Source organism: Hemicordylus capensis, chromosome 2, assembly GCF_027244095.1.
Source record: "Hemicordylus capensis ecotype Gifberg chromosome 2, rHemCap1.1.pri, whole genome shotgun sequence".
Lineage (NCBI taxonomy): Eukaryota > Metazoa > Chordata > Lepidosauria > Squamata > Cordylidae > Hemicordylus > Hemicordylus capensis.
This window is the reverse complement of record NC_069658.1, coordinates 390,074,748-390,101,470: the sequence shown is the minus strand read 5'-3', so window position 1 is coordinate 390,101,470 and position 26,723 is coordinate 390,074,748. Positions and strand designations below refer to the sequence as shown.

The 26,723-nt window shown below is 44.3% G+C and overlaps 1 long non-coding RNA gene and 1 other non-coding gene across 3 annotated transcripts; both read left to right on the top strand.

Annotated features, from left to right (window-relative positions):
• Positions 1-828: 828 nt before the first annotated feature.
• On the top strand, positions 829-7,354 carry LOC128348178 (uncharacterized). 2 transcript variants are annotated; one of them, XR_008317986.1, is made up of 4 exons: positions 829-982; positions 2,782-2,864; positions 3,718-3,780; positions 7,198-7,354. It is a non-coding gene; the product is annotated as an uncharacterized LOC128348178 (long non-coding RNA). The 2 variants fall into 2 exon arrangements; XR_008317985.1 differs by having other exon boundaries at positions 895-1,102.
• On the top strand, positions 2,911-3,089 carry LOC128348432 (small Cajal body-specific RNA 16). Its single transcript, XR_008318151.1, has one exon. It is a non-coding gene; the product is annotated as a small Cajal body-specific RNA 16 (non-coding RNA).
• Positions 7,355-26,723: the final 19,369 nt, after the last annotated feature.

The window sequence follows — 26,723 nt, the reverse complement described above, 5'->3', positions numbered from 1 at the left end:
CGGCAGCGCGGAGGCAGTGGTGAGGATAGGCGGCTGGGCCTGGCTGGGCAGGCAGCGGAGTCGTGCGGGCCCAACATGGGCTGGCCGTGGTGAGGAAGCGGCAGTGAGGAGGTGGAGGAGGAGGCGGTGGTGATCTGGCTGGGCGGGCAGCAGAGCTGTGCAGGCCGGGGTCGGACGTGGTGAGGCGGTGGCTGGGCTGCCAGGAAGAAGCGGAGGGCGGCAGGTGGTGGAGGAGAGACTGAGGCAGGGGGAGGGGGAACTGCCGGCCCCAAAGAGCGCACAGATGCTCTGTACGGGGTTGGCTAGTTTATTTATAAAATGCAAGATAAAAGGTAAGAGTTTCTAAATTCTGACAGATTTCTGTAAAGGCACTGGGAACCAATGGAGAAACTGAGCATGCTCTCTTCTTTCCAGCATTCAAAATGTTGCCATGCAAGATAAAGTGTAAGAGTTTCTGAGAGATTTATCTTCAGGGTAAGGGCACTGGCTACAACCGGAGAGACTGAGCATGCTCTCTTCTTGCCAGCTCTCCAGCCTTTTCACAACACTTCACATTTGCCTTTTTGATAGACTATTGTAGTCATTCGCTTTTTATGTTTCAGAGATATTTAGATGCCAAATAACACATACAACATCTGATGATTTTTTACAGGATTTGGATCTCCTTTATTCAATATCTTAAGAAGGTATGAGAATCCTAAAGGATTTGAGGGCAGAAAACTGAAAGGAACTTTCTTTGACCATACTGAGCATGCTCCCATGCTTTCGAGCAAGCTCAGACGCACAAGAAAAGAGGGCGTGACAAAAAAAGCAGGAACTGTTACTACAGGGGTCGTGATCTACCCATTTCGCTTCCGCTTGCAAGGAGGGGCTTCGTTTATTTGCGCGTGCGCTTCTGTCTCTCTCTCCCCGAGTAATTCGACGGGGTAGCATGGCTCTTCTTGTGTTCCGCTGCTGGGGTTTGCCGGAGGGGGAGAAAAAGGTTGGCGCAGGGCATGCCGTGAGAGAAGCAGGCGCGTGCCTGCAAAGGGAGACATGGTGGTCGAGTGGGCGGTGGTGGAGCGAAGGAGGCTGGATAACATATTTGGTGCGGAAGAACTTGGTAATTGCGGTGCGCCTGACACGTTTAACTCTAAAAGTGGAGCAGCACTTCTGTGCTCCTGTTTGGGGCGGCCGGGCGGGCCTGTTCGTCACAAAGAAGAAAGCACAGCAGAGCAACTCTTGGTTAAATGCAATTTAACAGTACTGTGCTTGCTTTCCAGGAGGGAAAAGATGAGTGTACCATGAGTAGTAGAACCAAGTGAAGAGAGGGGGAAGCAGTTAGGATGGGGTTTTGTAATTTTGCTAGTGTGCACTGTAGTTCCTGGGGTGTGATTGGGGGGTGGAATCCCCGCACTTGAAATGTGACAGTGGAGTCCTTATAGAAATATTTAAACAGGAATTACCTATTTTGCCTGTGCCTTCATGTGGTGATGCACTTTATCTGAAAAAGTGGGGTTGGAAGAGAGGGAGGCTTCTTGTGAGCAACCTCAAAAAAAAAATCAGGTTTTGACTCCACTACAGGGAACAAATGAGCTAAGGAAAGGCCTTGGAGAAGATTATAGGGTGGGCAGAAGGCAAACTGCCATCCCCAACTGTGGTTTGGAATGGGAGGAAATGGTGGCAGTCGAGTTTGGAGAGGCTTCAGATGGACATGATGGTGGGTTTCTACGAGGGTGGAGAAAAGTAGAACCCTGACTGTAGCGTGAACCCTGACTGCAGTCTACTGGCAAAATACAGACTGAGGTGTTGTTCTGACTTTGGTAGAATAAAGGTTACATGGTTAGTAGGTGAATCTTTAGTCATATGTTGAGTTACCATTACCGTAGACCTAACAACTATAAGCACTGGTACATCATCTGAATGTTTAATGATCACTTAAAAGAGAAGAACCTCTGACTCTCTACCTAGGCTACATTTTATATTTTAGATGGAAACCAGATATTTGCTTCTCCCAAAAGCTCAGGTGGGTCTATGTGTGGTTTAGAAATGGGGTGAGTGGGGCCCTTTCCATAGGTGGAAAAAGAAAGGGGATGTCTCATGTTAAAAAAAAAAGGGGGGGGCGCACATGTTTTATTGTGCTCTTATTTCTAAATGGTAAATTTTCTGCCAGCTTTCAGGGTCACCCCCCACTGTTTTCCTTTATTGTGATAAGGTTACGGTATATAGACATAATCAAGGATGATAATAATATATGCAATTATAACTCTTTAAAAGGGGGAGAATCCCTTAACACAGCTTAACATAATAGGATACAACCAACCAGTGTTCCTGCTAAGGCATGTGCACGCTTACAAGTTTTTTTTAATATCTGCTCAGTAAATTTTAGATCCCACTCGGGTTGAATCAGGAAGGCCCCATTCTGAATGCATATGCACATACACTGCCTTGATACTGCCGCCCAGAACAAAACTCATTCCGCACACAGATAAAAAAAATTAGAGAGAACACTGCAACCAATGCAAGAGAGGAAAAAGGATTTAAACAAAAACCCTTCTTCAAGGATAGTTGACATGTTTCAAAGCATAAACAGTTCATTGAAGTCTGACAAAATCGCCAAGAATTCTTCTTTACCTTGATAACAAAAAACCAGTTCAAATGCAGACAAAGAACATATATCAGTAATCCAAAATTGTAATTCAAGACAGGAGTAAATTTGTCCTTCCAGTGTTGTATTATAATCCTTTTGGCAATACCCTGCCAGCTTTCAATTATATTTATTGGGATTCTGTTTATCTCTAGTGTTGAGTGATTGCCAGGTGAAACCCACTCACATGTGAAGGAGCTGACTCTACCATTCAGGCGGCACTTCAGTTTTTCTTCAGGTAACACATTTGTGGCTGTTGCTATGCTGACAAACCCATTATGTTTGTGGGCTGGGAAATGGTTGCTGAGTAGCTGGGCCTGCCAGGTCCAGCCTTGTATCAGCTAGCCTGACCTTGCCCTAGATAAATGATCTGGCACCCCCTTTCAGGGGTCTGCCCTGTGCAGTAGCAGGTGTGAGCATTCTACCAGTAATTTGATGGTCATGTATGATACTGCATACAGCTCTGTTGTGGCTTGCAAACCATACTGTTGTCTAAACTGTCTAATTCAGATATTCTGTTTCTGATATCTAAGTTTAATGAAAAATAGGGAATAATGTGTAGCATCTAGCCTAGAAGATCACCCTTCAAAAAGTGTCAACATCTCCTATTCCTAGCTTCTACCACTTTCTGCTGGCACTTGGATGTATAATGTACTCCTAGACCCATCTGCTGTTTTATCTTGATGGCCCTTGGTTATAAACAAGAAACTTACTTCTGAATTGTAAGTAAATTTATTTTAAATCCCACTGATTTCAATGGGACTTGCTCCCTAATTAGAGTGCATAGGGTTGACACTTTTTCTTGGATGTGCCATATTCCATTTTTTTTTAATATTATGGCTGTTTTGAATGGCTTTTAGAGCCAATTTTGCCTGAAAGATGCAAACTAGACTAGGCAGACATAATCAGTAATCTGACTAAGATGAGTCAGTCATAATTAAGCTCTTCTGAAATCTCTAGGATTTTCATGATGAATTAAAACTTTTCACCCGGGTTATATCCTGTGTCTTGAACATCCCATGTCTGAAAGGTACTAATGTGCAGTGAATATTGATTTTAGTGAAAGCTGACTAACAAGTATTCCTTTATAGGTGCTGATGCTGCCAAAAAAAACCACACATGTCAGAAAACGGCTACTTATTCTCCAGCTTTAGGTAAAACTAGTTTTTGATTTATTTATTTTTTTGTCTCAGTTTGTACTAGATACATGCAGAAGATCTAAAAGCAAACATTGAATTCAATCCATAAGTTGAATACTTCTATTGTGCAGTTCATCTTAAGGAAGGTTTAAAAATGGTTTAAATATAATGGAACTCAACTATCCATTCCACATGTCTTTGTTTATTTCTTTGACAAAATAACTGTTATAAACTAGGAATTAGCAAAACATTGTACCTCCGCTTCTTGCTTCATCACACTTATTTTTGTTGTAAAGCATGTGTTTATACATGTTTGTGTGTGGTATTAGCATCTGGGAGCATGAAAACTCTGTAATGGGGTAGAAATTTTCCCATCTTGAATTTCTGCAGAGCTCCTATGTGGATGTTCTTTTAATGTAAGCAACTCTAGATTCACAGGAACTAGGGATAAGTGCATGATAAAAGTATGTCAGGCCTGAATATGAGAAATGAAACTAATTACTTTCTATGGTCAGAGTAGAAGAAGGTTAAGTGTGTTCTTTTGTAGAGATGAGCTGGACCTTAGTCCTGTAAGCTTGGATCAGCTTGAGCTGTGCACTCTGTAATTCCACAGGTAGCGTATCAGTTTTGGTTACCTTTCTTCACAGAGTGCTAAAGCAACTGGTCACCTTGGCGCAGGGAGCCCTTGTGTGCAGTCTTGGAGCTCTTCTGTAAAGGCGGCCAACATTCCCTCAGAAAACTGCTGCACTACTTATTTGTCCCACGACCATCTCCTGACTTCAAGTACTATGCCTGTGCATCTCATATAGGAGATATGTGGGACTGAGATTTGGGTTCAGTTCTCAGTTTAATCACGGTCTTCATCACTGTTCTCTCTAAGGCATGCACATGTGTGTGCGCTCACAAGTTTTTGGATGTCCCCTCAGTTCATTTTAGAACCCGCTCAGGTTGTATCAGGAAGGCCCCACTCTGAATGCACGTGTGTACATACTGCCTTGATACTGCCAACCAGAATAAAACTCATTCCGCACAGAGATGAAAAAAATTGGAGGGACCACTGGTCTTGATTGGTATGGCCTTGTGTGATTGTGTTTTGGTTTTAGTTACTCTGCCCAAAAAGGAAACTACCTGGTAGGATAGATGTGAGCGGTTGCAATACATTCTTTACCAAGGATTTTGAATGTTAAAATGCAGAGGGATTATTAACACAACTCCTGCAATATCCTTTCTCTTTGTTTATAATTTTGACCTGCTAGGCAAATACCACCCTTAAAGAGTTAGCAGTGCAGTTCCCAAACTCTGTTCTTGGAGTCACTAGTGTGCAGTGAAAGATTAACATCTTGCTGCACACTGTCATCAGATCAAAGCCTGTTGTGGGCCTAAAGACCCCCACCCAGCAGTGCAGGCTGCTGTTTTGTGACTCCCTGCTCTGACCTTCCCCCCCTTCCAATTTAGCCTCTGCTGGCTTGAGTAGTTATGCTGCATTTGTATATCAAGAGTAAGCTAGTGATCTAATTGCACCTGATGCATCACTAGTAAAACTTTCCACCCATTGTATCTATTCCTGTGTCACTGCTCTGGGCACCCTTCCAGTTGCTAGGCAATCCAGGATCAATGGTATATTTCAAATTGGCTTTCAGGCAGGTTATGGGGGTGGAGACTGCCTTGATTGGCCTGATGGATGATCTCCAAAGGGGAATTGACAAAGGGAGTGTGAGTCTGTTGGTCCTTTTGGATCTCTCAGCAGCTTTTGAAACCATCGACCAGGGTATCTCTCTGGATCACCTGGGGGAACTGGATATAAGGGGCATTGCTTTACAGTGGTTCCCACTCATACCTCTCAGGTAGATTTCAGAAGGTGTCACAGAGACTGCTGCTCTACAGAGCGAGAGCTTTTGAGTGGTGTCCCTCAGGGCTTCATTTTGTCTTCAGTGCTTTTTAACATCTACATGAAACCACTGTGAGAGGTCATCAGAGGATTTGGTGCATGGTGTTATCAGTACACTGATGACATCCAAACCTACTTTTCCATGTCAGCATCATCAGGCAATGGCATCACTTCCCTAAAAGCATCAAGGCAGTAATGGGCTGGATGAGGAATAACAAACTGAGACTGAATCCAAACAAGACTTCAGGAGAGGAGAGCTGGTCTTGTGGTAGCAAGCATGACTTGTCCCCAAAGCTGAGCAGGGTCCGCCCTGGTTGCATCTGAATGGGAGACTTGATGTGTGAGCACTGCAAGATATTTCTCCTCAGGGAATGAAGCCACTCTGGGAAGAGCAGAAGGTTTCAGGTTCCCTCCCTGGCTTCTCCAAGATAGGGCTGAGAGAGATTCCTGCCTGCAACCTTGGAGAAGCCACTGCCAGTCTGTGAAGACAATACTGAGCTAGATATACCAATGGTCTGACTCAGTATATGGCAGCTTCCTATGTTCCTAAGACGAAGGTGCTCATTGTAGGAAGCCACAGTTCAGGAAATGGGATACATCTACCTGTTTTGGATGGGGTTACATTCCCCCAGAAGGAATAGGTTTGCAGTTTGGGAGTAGTTCTGGACCCAACCCCCTCTCTGATACCTCAGGTAGAGGTGGTGGCCAGGAGTGCTTTCTGTTGGCTTTGACTGGTTCAACTGTGCAGTTTCCTGGAAGTGAGTGACCTTATGACAGTGATATGGTTGGTAACCTCAAGGCTTGACTACTGCAATGCACTCTACATGGTGGCTGACTTTATACGTAGTCCAGAATCTGCAGTTGGTGCAGAAAGCTGCTGCCAGACTGGTGTCTGGGGTGTCACATAGAGACCATATTACCCTGGTTCTAAAAGATCTACAGTGGCTACTAATAGGTTTCTGGGCAAAATACAAAGTGCTGGTTATTACCTATAAAGCCGTTAACGGCATGGGCCCACAGTATTTAAGAGAATGCATTCTTTGTTCTCTTCAACCCCACCACCTATTAATATCTTCAGGGGAGGTTCGTCTGAGGGTGCCGCCAGAGCCTTCTCTATAGTTGCCAAAGAGCTGTGGAATGCTCTTCCTGCTGAGATTAGAGCTGCTCCATCCCTGTTGGCTTTTAGGAAACAACTAAAGACACATCTCTTCAGCCAAGCTTTTTAGTTAGTTGGTGTGTGTTTATAGGTATTCTAATTTGATCTTTTATGTTTTAACTGTTAACATTTTTTGGCTTGTTTTATGCTGTAAACCGCTAGAAACTTTAGTAGTGGGTGGTATACAAACTTGTTAAATAAATAAAAACATACAGACAGGAAGATTAACCACTCTTGGTATATCCATAAAGGATGCTTCTAGCTTTAATTCAGACAAAGTGGGTTTGAGCTGCCAGAAGTTTGGGAAACAGTGAGGATTGTAGTAGGTGTGAACCTTCTGAGTTGTCTTCTGCCTATCGCAGTGACCATTGTTGCCATTACTTTCCAGGTAAACACCAGTGGAGGAGCAGAGCTCGGGTATTGCAGCAAGAACAATGTCATTGCAGTCCAGTTTGTGATTTTTGTTTTGATGGAATTCAGATTTCAATAGAATAATTTCATTACCGTTGAAACAAGATGAATAAAAATGTGATGCTCAGACCTAACCATGACTCGTCCTTGAATAGCAAAACTGATCCTGTCTTCATATCCTTCCCACAGCAACTTTGTGGTGTGATGCCTGCATTCTAAATGTGCTATCTCTTCTTTGCTCCACTAGGGGGGGTAGAAATACATAGAACAGCTCTTGGCTTTCATCAGAAGAGGCACCAGGAAGGGGTGTGTGTGTGTGCTGTAACTGCATTCCAGGAATTGTTTCCCTAATGGATTACACAAGGCAGCTAGCCATACTAGAAACAAAACCATATGACAAGAGCTGTGCTTTTAAGGAAGCACAAAGAACATTTCTGTAGAAAGATTCCAGCAGTGCTCTTTGTACAAATTCTGTGCATTGTGCACTCTCAAGCACCTGTTAATTGGACAGCATACTAGGATTAAGCAGCTAAGTAGGACGAGGGTTGTATATGTAGCCTAAAAACAGATGCTCTTGCCAAAGAAGAGTGTGGCTGAAGTGTGTCATTGTGCTTACACATTTGTATTCTGCACATTCCATTCATGCCTTGTCAGCTGTGGCCCCCACCCTCAAATGTCGCCACATTTAAACAAGCACAAAACATGATATGTGGTATCCCTAGCACACCACAAAAACAAACTAGCTTATTAACTTCTTGACAAGGATTAAAGAGACACAGGGAAATGGAAAGGAAAACGGAGGGGAGAGAATTGTTTGTTTAGCATACTTGCATACTGCCCCAAACTCTGGACAATTTACAGCAAATACGACATAAAAATTAAAACCACAATTAAAGCATTAGAAGAGTTTAAAAATAAATTTACCATTTACAAATCTAATTATTGACAATTTATTGTGGGCAATTGTGGAAGAAGGGACTGGTCATGGGAAGCACAAGGAAAAGCCATTGGGGTCATGTATTTCCAAGCTTGTTTTAACTGCCTCAGAGGGCTAGAAACTTAAACATGTTATTTAAAACTGTCCATGGGTGTGAATGTGTGGCAATCCTCTGAAATAAGTCACTTGCTTCAGCTGTCAACATATCCTAGTATGCTCGGGCTTACCCAGCTCTTCTCCTGATCTGTAAACTGCTATCCTATCGGGAGAAGATTTTAATGCCTAGAAAGGGAAGGCTTGGCTAATGGTATTGTCTTTCAGTGTTCTTAATTAAGCTTAGCAGCTGAGGTTGAAAAGGGCTCTGTTCTGTATCATCTTCATGTTTTTGTAATAGTCATTCTGACGTAACTGTTGGAAGTTGATGTAGCTTGCCTGAACTAATCACATTTTTTTTGTTTGATAAAACATGATGCAAAAGAAACCTGTTTCTTGGAGTCATGCCCCAATGACACTTCAACTTTGTTTTAAGTTATCGTGAGTCTAGGTTGTGTACATATACTCTGCTCAACTTAATATTCTTGTAACTGGGTTGATTCACACTTGGTGTTAGGAAGTGGTGTGAAAGCCACTTCCCATGACATCTCCTCAGACCCCCTCCAGTAATGTGCATGAAGGAATCTTGTGGGTGGACCCAACTATATAGTTCCTTCCCACTCGAATGCTACCTTCATGCACTCATGAACTGTGGCGCAAGAAGCCATAAGGAAGTGGTTCTTGCCTGCTTTCAGAAAGTGTGGACCTGCCATTAGTTGGGGGCGGGGCGGGGGGGAGACAAGAAGGTGTAGATAGATCAATATTACAAAATATGCACAAAGATGAGGAGGCTAGCCTTGATTGTTCTTTCTGGGTCAGACCTGTGAATCTTCATAAAGCAGAGTGTCATTGTCTGTGTCAAGGATCAGGCTTCACTTGCATAATTCTGCATGATGGAATGTGTGAAATACCCTCAGAATGCATGGCTGCAATACAAATGCCTCCTTGCCCAGCACACAGTAATATGATTGGTTGTGAGTTGTTTTAAGCCAACTGGAGGAGTTCTTACATTGTAAAGGCTCATAGAACTGCCATGTCAGTGCTGGAAAATGCTGCATTTTGCTTTCAGGCTCTTTAAAGGTAAAGTGCTGTCAAGTCAGTTTCAACTCCTAGCAACCACAGAGCCCTGTGGTGGTCTTTGGTAGAATACAACAGTGGATTACCATTGCCTCCTCCCACATTGTATGAGATGGTGCCTTTCAGCATTTTCCTATATTGCACTTCTAATAAAGTTGTCCATCTTGGTAAAGGATATGTTTAGCTGCTTTAAAATATATAGGCTACATAATCCTCATGTAAGACTTCCTGAGGGTCTTACATTTAATGCCAAGGCCAAAGGGACTTTTAAACTCGAAAACTGACAAATGTTTTTAGACACACTTCATCCTTGAGTTGTTTTAAAAGAGCTGTCCAACACAATAGTCTAACATGCTGTATTTCTCCCATCCCAGTTTACTCTTTAGGGGTGACTTGCTAAATAGCCATATGCACAGAGTATACCACAATTTGTTCATCCAGCATTGTAGTGTAATGACCATTAATTAGGCTTTCTGTGACTTGGGTCATGTGGTGATACTCTGTCAGCTTATAGAAAGCCACAGGTTGTCTTTTCAAAGAGTGGGATTAAAATAAGACACAGTCATTCAGTGGTGAGTATAGACAATGGACTACAGTATATCAAAGCGGAGATTCTCTGCTAAGAATAAACTTGCAGAGACCATATAGTCTTCCTGCCCTTCTGGTCTAAGGTTTTGTTTAAAGGGATGGTGAGTGAGAAGGAAAGTGTTAAAGATTCATTACCTAACACTTATGAGCTGCTAAAGTCACATAAAATAGCTTTAGTGAAGAAAGTATCTATTATGGCCTTCAACTGAAAATTCCTGGATACTGCCAGTATGAACAGGCAATTCGAAGCCTTGTCCATCCTGTTCCTTAAAACTAGATTAACCACATCACTGCAAGAATTTGAAGCAAAAAGGGAGCAGTGAGACTAGTAACAAGTTATTAGGAAAAAGCGATTAAGTAATGACTTAACTAATTTTTTCTATGACAGAGTTGCCTTTAAAGTTCAACTGATAGCAGCCTAACTGTGCTAGCAAACAGGTCCCTCTCTTTTAGTATTCTTTCTCCTGAAATTGTTAGATCCTTATTCAGGGAGTGCTGCTACCTAGTAATTCCTTCCTTTCTAGCCTCCTGTATTTAGGGTTCAACCTTGTAATTCACACCAGTTAATGGTCTGTGAAGGTCTCACTCCCTTCTCCATTTTGGCAAGAAGGGCAATAGAGGCATTACTGAGAAAGGAATCAAAGCAGGGATGGAGCATGTGGCAGTTGTCAAGGTCATCTCTCTGCTTGAAGGTGCTACCTGATTTGGAAAGTGGGGGTTGTGGGGAGAGAGAACAGCAGCTCTATAGTTACAGCTCCAGCCTGTGTGGGGAAAGTACAGCGGTTACACATAGACAAAATGCTAGACTGACAATTCCTTTGGCTGCAGACCAGTTTTTGGAAGCCTCCCCACTCCCATTAGACTGGTAAAAGTGACAGCTAGTCATAGGAATTTCTCCTGCCCCTCTCCCCCCTAACAATTTGTATGTGAGGAAAATGTGGATTTTTCACTGTGCAGCAAAAGCTTAAATTTATTAGCATGCGGAGATTAAGTGAGTGGCTTATGACAGCCCTACAAAGTAGTCTCTTGTGGTGGTTGCCCATATTTACAGGGGGAGGGTGCTGTGGCTTATGTAACCTCTGTAGAATCTAATATCATATAATCCACTGTTAATATTTCCATGTTGCAGGTCAGGATGAATATTACAACACCATGTATTGTAGACCTCCACATGCCATATATATTATGACCTCTATATGTCGGGATTTGTGTGTGTGTGTGTGTATAGGCCGATAGATGGTGACTGTAACAACTCTCTGATAAAGGTTAGAGCATCTGCCTACTCCCCATCTTGGTGAAATACTGCATCGCAATGACAGGTTTTCACTGTCTACAACATTAAATAGCACAGGCATGTTATCAAGATGCAGAGCCAGAACAGTGTAATAGGGCATACAGATATTTCTTGTGAACTCATTTCACTAACAGTGTATGTGTGTCAAGATTGCCTAAAACCATTGCATATGATCACGTTGAAATTGAATTGTACAGCAAAAAAAATATCATCCACACACAAACACACACAAAACCCTCTGGTTGCTAAAGTTAAATTTAATTAAATGGTCACTATCTTTGTCTCCTATCTCTCCCCCTTCCAAAAAGAAAAAAGAAAGAAAAAAACGGGTACTAAACTAAATGCAGATACCTTGTGCTCCATTAACCTGTATAAAGGCATGTTGTGTTTCTACCAGTCTGCCCGGGTAAAATTGAGACCTCAGTATAAACAGGAAGCCAGTGGGGGTGTGCTGTATCTGTGCAGGTAACATAAATGCCCCCACCCCCACCCCCTCAGCTATAGTTGTCAATGTATATGCTCTGGGTAGCATCCTTCTAAAAGCCCTGTTTTTGTGAATTCAGCCTCAGACTGAAGACGTTATGCTGCAGTCAATGCTGCATAAACGGCTACTGTGGCTTCAGAATGGCTAATTTGTGTTTTAATTATACCCTGCATCTTAATAGTCTCAATACAAATTACAAAAACACGAAACAGCATATAAGAATAGTACATAAAAGCATTCTAAAAATCAATACTTAACAGAAAAAGTTATAAAACAGCAGCCAAGAATCAAGGTTGCTGCACACACGGAACAATCCAAAATCTCATTCAAGAGAAAAAGCTCTCTTTCAAAGCTCAGCCCTTACTAGCTGAAATGGTGTGTGAATAATTCCATGGATCATGTGACATCAGTTCTGAGTAAGTAACTTTAGCGTTGTGCCTGTATTGGGAGAACTTACTCAGCACAGCTTCAGAGTAGCCCTTCTGACGTATTTATTAGACTGCTGTAGATGCATAAATCTGGTTTTCCCCTAAACTGAAAGTTAATGTGAAGATCACTAAGCCAATCACCTTTTACCATAAACAGAGTCCCACCATTAGAAGGTGACTTCTTTCTCTAAAGGCTTTAGAAATAATGCAGCTTTTAATATTAACTCTGTGTGTTTTGATAAGGCAGAACTTCTTGTTCAGGTTTACAGGTTGAAAGCTTTTCATTTTGTGAAGTACATGAGTCTCTTGAGCAATGATTGTTATCTGTTTTGGATTAACTCCATGTGTTGCCTGAACATTTAAGAGGGGATGTCCATTCTTTTTGAGGCCCACTCTTGTTCTAAGAAATTCTTTCTCTCATTCTAGCAAGTCCTGCTTACCCATGTTGGTTCCAACATTTTTGGCTACAGTGCTAAAATGAACAAGTTTTTGGTAGGTGGGAACCAGGTGTAGATTTTGGTTTTTTGGTGTGGAGTTTGTTTGTTTGGGCCTGGGGCTGCTGCCCTGTGGGTGAGTCTGTGCGGGATCGGGGCGAGAGTGAGTGAGTCAGCAGTCCCTAAGGGTCAGCTGCCCAGATTAGCCATCTTTCTGGGCTTATAAAAGGGCTGCTGCCCCTTTGGGGGAGCCAATTTGGGGGGGAATAAGGGTGAGGGCCTGGTGTTGTTGTTGTTTTGTTTTGTGTGTGTTTTTGCTTCTGTTGTTTTTGGGTCCTAGGTGTTTCAGATGTGTTTTGGTTTGTCTGGGGATGAGGAGGCAGAGGGTGTGTCCACTGACTGTGGGGTGGCTATTCCGGTGGTGGTGGGGAATAGAGGAAGTAAAGTTGGCAGGTCAGCATGTTGTTACAGGGGAAGGGAATTCAGAAATCTATTAGCTGTTTCTCCTTGCGGCTGCCCTGCCAGCTCTTTGACCTTGGGGAGCAGTGCCAACCTCCCACAGACTCTCACCTTGCTTCTCTATAATGCCACGTCTGTCCAGAATAAGTCGGAAACCATCCATGATCTGATTCTGGATGAAAGGGCAGACCTGGTATGTGTTACAGAAACTTGGTTGGGGGAGGCTGGTGGCCCAGTCTGGTCACAGCTTCTTCCTCCAGGGTACTCTGTTGAGGAGCAGGTGCGGGGATGTGGACAGGGAGGTGGAGTGGCTATGATCTATAGGAATAACCTCTTCCTGACCAGGATCCCTGTGGAAGTGTCTGACCATATTGAATGTTTGTACCTAAGTTTGGGGACCAGGGATAGACTGGGACTTCTGTTGGTGTACTGATCGCCCCGCTGCCCGATGGAGTCCCTGAGCGGATGGACTTGGTCTTGGGTTTGGCGTTGGAGTCTCCCAGGCTTGTGGTGCTGGGGGACTTCAATGTCCACTATGGGACCAATCTGTCTGGGGCGGCTCAAGAGTTCAAAGTGGCCATGACAACTACTGGCCTATCCCAAACGGCCTTGGGACCGACATACATTGCAGGTCGCATGCTTGATCTGGTCTTTCACTCTGATCAGGGTGGTGTTCCGTGGGTGGGAACTCCTGTGATTTCTCCATTGTCATGGACGGACCACCATCTGGCTAAGGTTGGACTCACAGTCACACCCCACCTTTGCAGGGGCGAGGGACCCATTAGTATGGTCTGCCCAAGAAGGTTATTGGATCCAATAGGGTTCCAAGAAGCCTTGGAGGGATTTAGTGTTGGCTCTGCTGGTGATCCTTTTGATGCCCTGGTGGAGAACAGGAACAGCAAGCTCACCAGGGCAGTAGAAATGATCACACCTAAGCGTCCTCTCCGACCTGCTTCAAAATTCGCACTTTGGTATACAGAAGAACTATGGGGGCTGAAGTGGCGAGGTAGATGCCTGGAGCTCAAGTGGAGGAAGACTCGTCTTGAATCCAACAGATTACAACATAGAGCCCATTTGAAGATCTATGCTCTGGCAATATGGGCGGCAAAGAAGCAATTCTTTTCAGCCTGTATTGTGTCCGCAAGTTCACATCTGGTGGAGTTGTTCAGGGTTCTGAGAGGGCTAGTGAGTGCCCCTCCTCCCTTGAATCAGAATTTGGAAACATCTATTACCTGCTGTGATGTATTTAATGATTTTTTTGTGGATAAAATCTCTAGTATTTGGGCCGACTTGGATTTAGACCCCACAATTACTGCAGTGTCTGAATCAGAGGTGTCCAGCGACTTCTCTTATGTGGTAAGGCTGGTTCAGTTTCAGTTTGTGACTCGTGAGGATGTGGACAAGCTGCTTGAAGCGATGCAGCCTACTTCCTGACCCTTGCCCAACATGGCTAATACTATCTAGCAGGGGGGTTGTTGTAGGAGGCCTGGTAGAGATCATAAATGCTTCTCTGAGGGAAGGAAGGATGCCTCCTTGTCTTAAGGAGGCAATTATTAGACCACTTCTGAAAAAGCCTGCCTTGGATTCCTCAGAGTTGAGCAACTATAGGCCTGTCTCCAACCTTCCATGGCTGGGCAAGGTAATTGAGAAGGTGGTGGCCTCCAAACTCCAGGCAATCTTGGATGAAACTGATTATCTAGACCACAATTCAATTCAATTTATTGCGGCCGTAAGCCATACAGAAAACATATAAAATAAGAAAGATTAAAAACAAAATATACCAACAATAGTATGGTACATAATAATAAACAGTAGCTCCTAAAATTTGGATCTTAAGCAGGATAATATAATAGCAACATAGAAGAATTTTGCCGCCACCTTAGTAATCTTGTTATCTCGATCCTCGAGACAGAAATTCAAATAAAAGGGGTCAGCACTTCCTGGGAGATGCTCTAATAGGGGGAATATGAGCTCTTTCCTGGTATCAGAGTACAGGGAACAATGAAGCAGCACATGCAAAACTGTTTTCAGGGAGGCCTGCACCACAAGGGCATAGGCCATAATCTGACAATCCCTTGTTAAATCTTTTTTCCAAAAGGGCTGAAGGCAACACATTCATGCGAGCCCTAGTAAAAGCTATCCTAAACTTTGGAAAGTGTAGGAAAGCTAAATATTTAGCACCGCTATTCCCCAAGGGGGGCATGATACCAAAAAATAGGGGGGAACAGATCCTATTTCCCCTAGAAACTAGATTCTGGTGCTCAATGTCATGAAGGCGTTGTATGAGTGTAACCTTCGCCTTCTCATTTCCCATGAGTAGGATTTCAGAGGGAGATAGACCCATTTGCATTATTTTGTTGTTAACACATGACAGCCAAGGACTGGGAAAGGAGTCTCTCCATAGAAACAGAAAATAGGAGGGCTCCTGAATATCCAAGCAAAGTTTGATCCATCTGGTAAAAGTAAGTTCCCATGCTTTAGAGAGAATAGTAAAAAGTCCAGATTCCAAACATAATGCAGAGTAGGAAACACACCTGGGTACCCCAAAGATAGCCCTAAGAAATAGTGACTGAACCGTTTCCATCTCTGGTGTTACTCCCTGGATCCAAAGTGGGACACCATAGAGTAATTGGGCTACAATCTTTGCTCGAAAAACTTGGAGGGCCATAGGCATATACTGGCCTCCTTTAGAATAGTAAAATCGCAAAAAAGTGTTGAGGGTTTTACGGGCAATAGAGATAGAATACAATCTTTGGGATTTCCAGTTAAGATTATGTTGGAAATGTATACCAAGATATTTAAATTTGTAAACCTGCTCGATATTTTCCTTATTTATCGCCCACTTGTAAAGTTTCCTAGCTTTAGTAAAAACCAGGACCTTAGATTTCTCATAGTTAATAGATAAATTGTTGTCATTGCAGTATTGGGCAAAGGCTGTCAGCAATCTAAGAAGACCGAGTCGAGTCTGGGACAATAGCACCGCATCATCCGCGTACAGCAACACTGGCACACGAATGTCAGCCAATTTTGGGGCGTGTGAATCTATCTTTTCTAAGCACTGCACTAAATCATTGATAAAAAGATTAAACAAGGTAGGGGCCAGAACACAACTCTGCCTGACCCCGCGAGTGATGGGAATTGGATCAGTTAATGCCCCATTAGGAGCATATCTGACTCGGATAGAGGAATCGACATGGAGCTGCATAATCAAAAACAACAGTCTTTTGTCCATCGAGGACTTCCCAAGCTTAGACCATAATAATTCCCTAGAAATAAGGTCAAAAGCAGCTTTTAAATCCATGAAAGCTGCAAAAAGTCTACCCTTGGGAGCACTAGAATATTTACATGCAAGATGGTTCAAAATCATGCAGTGGTCAAGTGTAGAACGACCAGCTCTGAAGCCTGCCTGTTCGATCCCTAGGATCTGCTGGTCAGAAATCCATGTTTCAAGTTTGGATAGCAGGTAGAGGGCATATACTTTGCCCACTACCAAAAGCAGGCTAATGGGTCTGTAGTTAAACGGGTCAAGATGAGAACCCTGTTTAAAAATCGGAACCACCATTGCTATTTTCCACTTAGCAGGGAAGATACCGGTACTGTTTATTGAAGTAAACAGATTAGCTAAGACGGGGGCCCACCATTCCACATTGGCTAGCAAAACCTCAGGAAGAATAGCATCAGGACCTGGGCCTTTACCAGTTTTGAGACGGCTAAGCAAATCAACTATTTCATCTGACCCAACCGGGGGCCATAAGGGTAACACCTCAAATGAAGGTGATGCAGAAAGCTGCATGGGTTGAGCATCATTATAAAGAGCATAAAAGTGGGATTCCCATGTTTTAGCTGGAATCCTACACAACATATTAGAATGGTTTGTCACTGAAACAATTTTCCAAAAAGCACGACTGTCTTTTTGGTTTGTAGCCAATATTAACTTACCCCAGGTACTTTTTAATGCCTGAGTCTTGGCAGATTTAAGGCTCCTTTTGTAGGCCTTCTTTATCAAAAAATATGTTGGTGGAAGATTGTGATCTGAACTCAATCTATAATCTCTATATATGCCTTTCAACTGATCACGCAGCCTCCTGCAATGCGGGTCATACCAGTTATTAGGTCGTTTCCCATTATGCACACAAGAAGGGTGTGGGTAGCTAGAGGGCGAAATCTTTTGAATCAACATACCTTCTAGGTCCTCATATGCAATAATTGCTTGTGGACCCGGTTGATCTAGTACAATTAAGTTATACAAATTACTTCCCTCAGGGGAATCATATAAGGTATTCAACTCATTTTCAACTTTCTTTGACCACTTGATTTTACAGCCCAGCTTAGCTGATCTTTGCTCATACAGACAAGGGAAAGGGGTATCCCCCCTCACCCGAGGTAATTCAAGACAAGTGAGCATCGGGAGATGGTCACTAAAGATTTGCTCGCCCATCTCAAAAGATGTAACCTGGGGGAGCAGGGAGCGAGAAACCAAAGCGTAGTCGACTACACTACTCCCCCGCGAAGAAATGAATGTATATTCGCCTGGAATATCCAGCGAAATAGTACCATTTAATAATACCAGCTCAAACATTCTAGCCAAGTGGATCAGTTGAACTCCAGATCTATTGATAACTTGATCTTTTGATTGCTGGATTGGTGCAGAAAATCCCTCAATGCAATCCCCCAGTTCCATAAATGAGAAGCCATTAGAGCACTGTCATCTGTACCGCATCTAGAATTGAAATCACCCATAAGGATGACCGCAGCATGCGGGTACTTTAGTGTTGCTTCTAATATATATAGATCTAATTGTTGCCAAATATTATTGGACAAACTGGAGGTTAGACCAGGAGGGATATATACATTAAACAGCAAAATATCCCCGCTTAGACCTTTAAGGAGAATAGTCATAGCATACGGAGGAAGATCAGGCAAACGAATAGATTTGACATTGAGGGCTAACGAATCACAACATGCCAAACCCGCCTTGGACCTTCTCTTATTATTATCTGAATGGGCTTTTAATACATGAACGGTATAGCCACTAATAACCAAATCTTCTTTGGACCAAGTCTCTTGAAACATTAAAATGTCCCATTGTTGCAAGAAGGTGATAAACTCCACATCAGACCTTTTCCCAAGCCACCCAGCTATATTCCAGCTAAGAATTTTCCAATCAGATTGCCTACAGTTTGCATTATGTTCCTCCAGTTCAGCATGGGGATGTAAGTCAGATGGAGTCTCTATGGGTGGAGATCTAGAGCCGCTTCCTGGCCTAGATGTAGCCAACGGGGGATACATTGGTGTAGGATTGAACTCTCCACCAGCAAATAAGGCAGAATCACTGCACGACTTATAAAATCCCCGCCTAGGAGAACCTAGCAGACGATGTCACTTCTGCACAGGAGGTTCCGCCAACTTTTCTAGGACTCCACTTATATTTGTGGAGGGAAAAAAGAAATCGGAGATTTTAGTCTGCCTAAGATGGCGGAGATCTAAAGTAGGCAAGTTATTCAGTTGATTAGAGGGAGCAGCAGGGGTCTTCTCCAGCAATACAGGTCTCCCATTAGCCTTCTCAGGCACCTTCTTTCTGTGCTTGCGATTTTCTGCTAGAATATTCTCAAGAGAGATTAGCTTCCTGATATTAGCCCAAAGTCCATCCTTAAGAAGGGATCCATTATTTATTTCGAAAATGCTATCCTCAGCCCGGGATCCCAATGTGCTGGAATTAGAAGGAATAGAAGGGGAACAAAGGTTCTGGGACCCCGGAGTCATCAAAGGATCCTTCGAGTATGGACCGCTCAGATCCACTGGTTCGGGAGACTCCTCATCCACCAAAATCTGCAAGAAATTAAAATCTTCTGACAGTGTTCCAACTTCCGAAATTGTTGTAAAAAATAGATCTTTGTATTCATCAGAAGGCGGGGGAATCAGGCTAGGTGAAACATGGCCATCCAAAACGGGGTCTCCGGACCAAAGGTCCTGACGAGGATTCTGCGTCACAGAAGAGGGGTGTCTCCCTTGAACTCCCTTCTGGGGATTCTCTTTCTGTGTATGAATCCACTCTGGCAGACTAGGGTTCACAGCCTTGTTAGGAGAATTCATCCGGTTCACATCCATGTCCACAACCTCCTCAAAGACCCTCATTGGAGAAATTTCCCACACAGCCAAACAATTCCTCATTCTTAACAGAGATTGCAGGATCAAGGCATAATCAAATGTAAGCAGAGGTTTAAGCGTATGCGCTTTAGAAGGGCTGAGTTCTGAAAAGGACGTCAAATCAATGGCTTGTACAGGGAAGGCCAAAATTTGAGCAAGAGACCTACAAATTAGGGGTGTGCATGGAACCGCCAACTGCGGTCTGGCACTGGGTGGGGGGGTTTCTTTAAGAGCGGCGGAAGGGTTTACTTACCCCTCCCGCCGCTTTCCAGCTTGGCGCCCGTATTTTTTGTAGAAATTGGTGCGGCAGGAAACCGCCTGGGAGTTCCGCCGGAGGCCCGGTCTACCCGGCCTCGTCCCCTGCCAGCGGGTAGACCGGGCCTCCGGCGGAACTCCCAGGCGTCCTTTGCGCGCAAAGCCTCAGTAGCGGCCGAGACTTTGCAGAGAGAGGAGCTCTGTTTGCGAGGTCCTCTCCTTTTTGAATTGTGGGGCCCTGATCGGCCCGACTGACGCGGGCCTTGTTTAGGTGAGGACTCGGGCGGCTGGGAGGGCAGTCAGCGGCCGCCGCGGCAGTAGTTTGGGCCGGTTTGGCCCGTCATCGGCTGTTTGGGGTTGGCTTCCTTGGCCCAAAATTGGGCCTTGTGTTGGGTGGGTGGTTGGCGGCTGCGGCAGTAGTTTGGGCCGATTTGGCCCCTAATCTGGGCACGGGGGGGGGGCCGGCGGAGGCGGCTGGTTTCCTGCCGCCCCAATTTCTACACAAAATACGGGCGATGGAGGGGGCAAAGCGGCGGGAGGGGTAAGTAAACCCTCCCTGCCTTTAAAGGAACCCCCTCCACCCGGACCAAACCGGCCAGGTCCGAACCGGTCTGGAGAGTTCGGAGGCCTTTACAATGGCCTCTGGACAGGTTCGGACACACCCCTACTACAAATCAGGGTTTTTGAATACCACCTCTGGCGATTGGTTGAATTCAAACAAATATCCAGAATGAGTTGTTTGGGTTGGTATATTAACCAAGATGTTCTCCCATTCCCTCCACGAATACGGAAGCCAGCATATGGTGGTATTTGGTTTGTGAGTGGAGGCTGAAATTCTGTCTGCACACTAGCATCAACAGGCTGCTAGTTCTCCTTCAAACTTGTTGCTATAGGGACCCTGCATTTATCATTTAAAACAGACTTAGATAGTTTCTTCAATTCCAAAGCCAGCTGGTCCATTTGTTCTGAAACTCTAGAAAGGCGTTGGAAAAGATATTTCAAAGTTTCCACCACTAATAAAGCCAAATTAGAGGAAAAATCCTCACTGGGATCGGGTAAGGACGCTTTCCTGGGAGTAGAGAGAGATAAATCAGCGGAGTCATTCAAGAGTATCAAAGAAGGCTCATCCACTTCACTTAAATTACTAACCGGAATGGAAGATTTGTAGCCTTCGCACTTTGATTCTGAACAACTCCCCACCGTGCTGCTTCTCATTCCAGCACCTAATTATTCAAAAGCGTGAGTATCCTCGAAAATATCTTCAGTACCTCTGCAATTCAGCTTAATTTCATTCTGGGGTTGCTGCAGGTGTCCTGGTTGCTCACAGAGTATATCCTTCTCTGCTTGGAATGTTTGGTTTGCTTGAGATGTAAAAACCTCTTCTCCCAGGGATTCCCGAACTGAAGGTCTCTCTTCTCATTGCTTATTCAACTTTGTAGTTTGTTTGTTTTGCTTTCTTCTCATGTTTCAATTAAGGTTTCAACCACCTTATCAGCTACAACACTGACAATAAAATAAAAACAAACTAAAACAAATAGTGATTAAGATAAGAAGCGGAGCAGAGAGAATCAGCATCCCTCACTCAGCATCGTTAGCTGGAAGTCTCCATTTCAGACCGGCTTTGGGGTGGGCTATGGGGCTGAGACTGCCTTGGTCAGCCTGATGGATGATCTCCAATTGAGAATTGACAGAGGAAGTGTGACCCTGTTGGTCCTTTTGGACCTCTTAGCAGCTTTCAGTACTATCAACCATAGTATCCTTCTGGTACATCTGAGGGGATTGGGAGTGGGAGCCACTACTTTGCAGTGGTTCCACTCTTACTTCTTGGGCAGATTCCAGATGATTTCCCTTGGAGACTGCTCTTCTTCAAAAACTGAACTTCAGTATGGTGTCCCTCAGGGCTCCATATTGTCACCAATGTTGTTTAACATCTACATGAAACCATTGGGAGAGATCATCAGGAGATTTGGTGCAGGTTGTTATCAGTATGCTGATGACACCCAAATCTTTTTTTCCATGTCAACATCATCGGGAGAAGGCAAACCTCCCTAAATGCCTGCCTGGAGGCAGGGATGGGCTGGATGAGAGGTAACAGGATGAGGCTGAATCCAGATAAGATGGAGGTACTTATTGTACGGGGTTGAAACTCGGATTTTGATCTGCCAGTTCGTCTAGTGGCTACTCAGGGACGAGCCTTTTCCATTGCTGCCCCGAGCCTTTGGAACACACTTCCTGCTGAAATAAGAGCCTCCCCATCTCTTATAGCTTTTAAAAAGGCAGTCGGGATGCATTTGTTCACCCAGGCTTTTATTTAGATATTGTTTTAATTGTGTTTTAATAGTTTCAATGTTTTAAATTTCAATTGTTGAAATGTTTTAATCTTTTTATTGGTTGTTTTTATTGTTTTGTTGTTAGCCGTCCAGAGAACTTGCGTTTTGGGCGGTGTAAAAATGTGTTAAATAAATAATAAAATAAATAGGAGCTCAGTTCTGGTACTGAGAGCAAATTCTTGTGCTATGTGGTCAGAGGCACCCTCTGAGGAGCCATAGCTCAATGAGTGAGCATGTGCTTTTCCAGGTAAGACTGGGGGAAACCTGACTGGAACATTGGGGAGTTACTGTCAGTCAGTGTAAAAATACTGAACTAGATGGACCAATGGCCTAAGTCAGCTGAAGACAGCTTCATAAACTTCTGTTAATTGGGCAAAGAGGCCCTTTCAAAGTGATGATTGTCTTACATTTAACACAGAGAGAGCAACTGAAACTGCCCTAAGCCATTTTTGGAAGGGCAGTATAGAAATTGAATTATTATTATTATTATTATTATTAATAACTGCCATTATTCAGCCTCAGCACAGCATTCCTCCAGTGGTTCTCGCTTGTGTCACCCATGTGTTTCTTTTTAGATTGTGAGCTCTTTGGGGACAGGGAACCATCTTATTATTACTATTATTCTTTTCTATGTAACCTGCTTTGATAACATTTTTTGCTGAAAAGCTGTATATAAATACATTGCCATGTGTTTGAAATATATGTTCAGCTTATTTCCGCCACCCCCCCCCCCCCCGTTCCTTTCTTCTGCATGTGTCTGCTCTCTTCCCTTCACCTCTCTCCACTCCCAGTTGCCATTTTTGTTGTTGTTGCTTTTTGCACATCACCCTGTTTGGCAGACCTTGAGATTCTAGTTAAAAAACAAAGTAGATTCTACAACCCTGAAGTATGCCCAAGCCTGCCCATTCATTCATTCGTTCATTCATGTATATACCGCCCAAACTTTCATCTCTGGGCGGTTGCAGAGATTGTTGTTGCATTTTAAGTAACAAGTTTCCAGAGAAGGAGTCTAAAGTCCCTAGCAGCTGGGCTGACATCCTAATGAAACATCAGTGAAATGGAAGAAGTGCCAGAAGTGCCAATGACCTTCTCTTCAATGAAGCCCCCTGTTTCAGCTGTAAATATGTCCCTGAGGGCTGTGTGACCCTCAAGGCCTTTTTTTCAGGTGGCACAGAATTTTTCATTGGGGAAGGGAAGATCATTGACATTTGTCCCTGCTGCTGAGCCAGCCATGGAACTGAGTGAACTGTCAGAAGCATCAGTCAGGGTGTCTGCCAGTTTCTTAGTGTTCATTTTATTTGGGAGTAAGTGGCTATGTAAAGTCAGATGTGAACATGGGAGATAAACAAGCAAACACTGAATAGGAAAATGTGTCATGTGTCTAATTTGGCAATCCACCTTGCATTTCCTGTGTGAGGCATGGGAGCAGGAAGTGTTTCTTCCACGGCAGACTAGCTGCGTGTTTTGCTTGTGTATGAGCAAGCTTTGAACTTCCACTTTCAAGTTCCAGTTTGTGGTCACCAACAGTACCTCATGCATGTTTATCTTGATTTGAGGTATTTGACTGTTTGGGTGGAGTTACTTAATGAAATAGCTCTACATGGAGATTTGTAATGCAGTGTGGCAGTAAGAGCTAGGGTAATAGTTAAGCCTGAACCATGAGCTAGAAGGTCCCTAGTCCAAATCTCATATTTTCCATGAACCCACTAAATGGCCTTAGGGGAAGCTGCTACTCTTTCAACCACAGGGAAATACAAATACTGACCTTGACAGGATTTCTAGAAGGATTCATTTCTGGGAATGTCTGTATGAGCATTCTAAAACCTTGTTTGAGAGCCATATGATATGGTGGTTAGAGGTGTTAAATTTAGGCCAGGGGACCTGGGTTCAAATCCCCACTCAGCTACAGAGCTCATGGAGTGGCCTTGGGCCAATCATTCTCACTTGGTCTAGCCTACCTCACAGGGTTTTTAAGCGGTGTGCATACTGCATATGTATATGGATTCACTTTAACTTTAAAGCCCTAAATGGCTTGGGACTGGGTTACCTGAGAAAGCGCCTTGCCTCATATGTTCTGATTTAGACCTTAGGTTCTTCTTCAGAAGCCACCCTCCAAGTGCCCATGCCAAGTAAGGTGAGATGAGTGGCTGCTAAGGAGAAGGCCTTTTCGGTGGTTGCACCCTGTTATGGAATAGCCTCCCCAGTGATTTTCACTTGGCACCATCACTTTGTGTGTTTTTCAGACACCAGGTAAAGACCTTTTTGTTCACCCAGGCCTTCTACATTTTGGTTTTTAAAACTGACTTAAAATTATTGTATTTTATTTTGTATTTTTAAAAAATCTTTTGGTGTGTTGTGATTTCATGCATTATGTATTTTTACTTGATGTTTTATGATTGTGTTGTGAGCTGCCCAGACAACAGTTTGTTATGGGGTGGCTAACAAATAAAGTTTATATATATATTCTCTAAGGCGTATCTGTGGCTAATCCTGTGCATGGCAGCTCTTGCGAGAGTTCGTGAGCAGAAGCACCATGGTGATTGGGCAGTGGAGATTCCATATGCATAGGGAAGAGGAGCCTGAGAGAGCAGAAGCACCATGGTGATTAGGCAATGGGGATTCCATATAGGGAGGAGCCTGTGATGGTTAAGGTCAGTTGGAATGCAACTGTTACTGGTTGGAAGATGTTCTTGATTGTAGAGGAGAGGAATCTATATCAAAGGATAGTGGGCAGGGGTCTGCAAAGAGAGGAGCTGTGAGGGAGGAGAGAGCCCCTTCAGGAGAAGGAGGCTGCCATGGTGTGAATTAGATGGGGAAACAAGATGAACAAAATCTGTTAACTCAGTGGGGGGGGGAGAGAGAGAAGGTAGGGGAAGAAAGAAGGAAGGAAGGAAGGAAGGGCGAGGGACAGTTTCGAGCCTGTCAGCGGCCTGGGTGGGGGGACAAGGGAACAAGCGGCTATGGCAGTACCTAGGAAGGGCCCAGTCAACCACTGCTGCTGTTTGGGGCTACCGAGGCCATTAGCAGAGGCAGGCAAAAGGCAGGCCTGGGCCCGTCAGCGGCCTGAGGGTAATGAGCAGCCATGGCAGTTGCAGCACCTAGGCAGGGCCCGGTCAGCTGCTGCTGCTGCTGCTCCTGTGGGAAGAGAAGGAGTGGGGCTTGGGTGAGGGTGGGGAGATCTCTGGGGATAGGGGGCTGCAGCTTGGCCAATAGGCATCACAACGCTGCAGCCACAACCAAGAGGGATGAGGGGGATGGAGTAAAGGGATGGAGGAGTGACCAAGACGGGTGAAGGGGATAGAAGAAACGGGATGGAGGAGGAAGAGGAGCAGGTGTGCGGCTCAGGTGAGGGGGGAGAGATCTCTGAGGTGAGGGGGGCTGTGGCAGGGAGTGAGGGGAGCAATCAAGTACAAGCGCACAGATGCTCTGCATGGGTTAAGCTAGTTACTATTATTACTTGGAGGCAAGTCCATTGGAATAAGGGAGGCTTCTGAGTAAACATGTATATGGTGCACACTGGTGGCATTCCTTTTTTCTGATGCTATCAGGTGAATAATGGGGAGTTGGCAAATAGATGGTGCAGAACTGGAAGCACTGGCACAAGGAATCAGTGTCTGTGTCCTGCCACCTTCCACTGACCTTTCTGAAGCTGGCATAGTGTCCCTGCGTCCTTTTTAAACTACTTTCCAGTAGGCTTATGAGATCACCTGGCATTCTGTGTGTCTGTGTGTGTGCGCGCACGTCTGTCTGTGTGTGTACCCCCACACACACCATCAACTTTGCAACACCTGGACCTATATGAACCAAATTGGGTATAATTGTAGGGACACCTCAATGGCGTAGTTTGTGATGATGTCATTCACTCTGATCCAAAATGGCAGATGCATAAACATTTGAGGCACAAGTGGGCTAACTTGTGAACTGATTTGAACCAAATTTGCTACAGCTGTAGGGACACATAGGGATGCCCAAATGACATGGTGTATGATGATGTCATCCACTTCAAAATGGTGGCAATGTGAACATCTGAGGCGCAAGCAGGCTAATTTGTGGACTGTCTAACCAATTTAAACCAAACTAGGTACAATTGCAGTGAGTGACACAAAGGGACACCTCAATGGTGTACTTTGTGATGATGTCATCCACACTGATTCAAGATGGTGGATGCATAAACTTTGGAGGCTCAAGTGGGCTTACTTGCGAACTGCTTAACTGATTTGAACCAAATTTGTTACAGCTGTAGGGACACAGGGATGCCCTAATGGCGTGGTGTGTGATGATGTCATCCAGCCTAATTCAAGATGGCAGACACGTAAACTTTTGAGGTACAAATGCACTAACTTGTGGACAATCTAACTGTTTTGAACCAAATTTGTTGTAGTGAGTGACACACAGGGACACCTCAGTGGTATAGTTTGTAATGATGTCATCCACCCTGCTCCAAGATGGCAGACACATGCACGTTTGAGGTACAAGAGATCTACAGTGAGGGAAATAAGTATTTGATCCCCTGCTGATTTTGTCCGTTTGCCCTCTGACACAGAAATGACCAGGCTATAATTGGAATGGTAGGTTTATTGTAGCTGTGAGAGACAGAATAACAACAAACAAACCCTCAAAAGCCCAGTGCCCAAAAGTCAGTGATGGATTTGCATTGTAGTGAGGGAACTAAGTATTCGATCCCTTCACAAAAGATGTCTTAGTACTTGGTGGCAAAACCCTTGTTGGCAATCACAGAGGTCAGACGTTTCTTGTAGTTGGCCACCAGGTTTGCACACAACCCAGGAGGGATGCTGTCCCACTCCTCTTTGCAGATCCTCTCCAAGTCAGAAAGGTTTCAAGGCTGATATTTGGCAACCCGAACCTTCAGCTCCCTCCACAGATTTTCTATGGGATTAAGGTCTGGAGACTGGCTGGGCCACTCCAGGACCTTCATGTGCTTCTTCTTGAGCCACTCCTTTGTTGCCTTGGCTGTGT